This window comes from Acyrthosiphon pisum, chromosome X (genome assembly GCF_005508785.2).
Source record: "Acyrthosiphon pisum isolate AL4f chromosome X, pea_aphid_22Mar2018_4r6ur, whole genome shotgun sequence".
NCBI classification, from domain to species: Eukaryota; Metazoa; Arthropoda; class Insecta; order Hemiptera; family Aphididae; genus Acyrthosiphon; species Acyrthosiphon pisum.
In genome coordinates, this window is record NC_042493.1 from 29776557 (window position 1) to 29778298 (window position 1742).

Genomic DNA, 1742 nt, shown 5'->3' on the forward strand with positions numbered 1-1742 from the left:
AAAATATTAGGTAGGTAGATAGTACTTTTGAGATGTAGAAGTTAGAAGTTAGTTTTTTTATAGATTAAAAAACCTTTTTTTTTATTATTTAACCTTTTTGTGTCCCTCTGTTTTTAGTTTCATATGTGACAATTATTATACAATGTGTTTTTTCTTGTCAAAGAGATTAAGCCCGTTGATTATTAATAAATAAATAATTTATTCTACCTATTCAAACATTTTACTAGTTAGTCTTATCACAAATATAATGTCTATAAATTAATGTCTATTAAGTTAATTAAATTTTTTTTTATCATGTGTGGAACATGAGACAAAACTTATTCATTCGATTTTGGTAATTTATTTTTCTAATAATATAATATCATCAATTCATAGTAATCAAATTATATTATAATCTTTATTCTATAGGTACTACAGTAAAGAGTAATAATTAGTATACTATCCATTGTATGGACTGGCTATTTTCACGAATTCTATTATTTAATGATCTACTCGGTATTGAATAATCCGATTTTTGTTTTATCTGCTTTACTCTCCAATTCCTAAAAACAGGTTTAAAACTAAATATCAGTCTTTAAATGGAAATCATTATATCAATAACATATACTGGTTTCTGGTAAATACGTCAATAATTCCAATGGACAAAACAATGAGTCGTCCGAGATATTTATAAATCATAATTTATATTGCCGTATTCGTTATTTCGTTATAGGTACTCGTAAATACAAGCAAACGCATGAGATTAGAAAATAACATTATCGAAATAAATATGGAAACAATTTTTGGTAGGTATTATTGGCGATTGAAAGCTTATCAATTATCAGGTTGGTGGGGGGTGGATCTGTAACGGGGAACATGTAATATAGCGTCCCCGTTACATCTTATCAATTCCAATCGCCAATACTATTATCATTATTCATTGATTTTATTTTAATAATAGACTATTATGGTACTAAATATAATTAGTCTAACTAGGATAGAAGACTTACAGTAAAATGTATACTACTACTAATAATTAATATCATCTCTAGACTCTAACAAGTTTAGTATAATTTAAAGTTTATAAGTTAACCTATAACTTATAAGTTTCTGCTAACAATGAAATATAATAATAATTTTAAGTTTTATGTTTGCACAGTGCTAAGCGTCTTGGTAAATGTCCGTACAAATCAAAATACTAGGGCAATTGATGAATTTAGAATTATGAATATTATGACTTAAAAAAAAAATTTTTTTTAACTGAGTTAAGTTAATTTTATTTTCCATCTTAACTTTTAACTTAACTAGTTAAATTTTATTTTTTTGTTAACTTTTAACTTAACTGAAGGTAATTTAATTAAATTAACTTAACTTTCCACATTTAATTATTTTCATTAACTTGCCCACCATTGCTGAGTAAATCTTGAAAACACGTATTTGACATTCCATCTACCTATGCGTATACCTAATACACGAAACTTATCGGGAATTAACGGGTAATTACATATATCTATACGTACACAGGGGCGTGCCTAGGGGGGGATATAAAACTGACTAACTAATTGTCATATATTTATATAATAAATTCCCGTTGAATGTATCAACTCTATACGATGCACCATTGTTCAATTCGTTATGTACCTGGGTAATATTAGTTGTATGGTGCTCAAAACTTTAACATTTTCATCGATCATCTTGAACCTCAAAATACTTGTGCAAGCACCACATTATAAAATGTGAATTTGAAAGATGCTTTCTTAGTG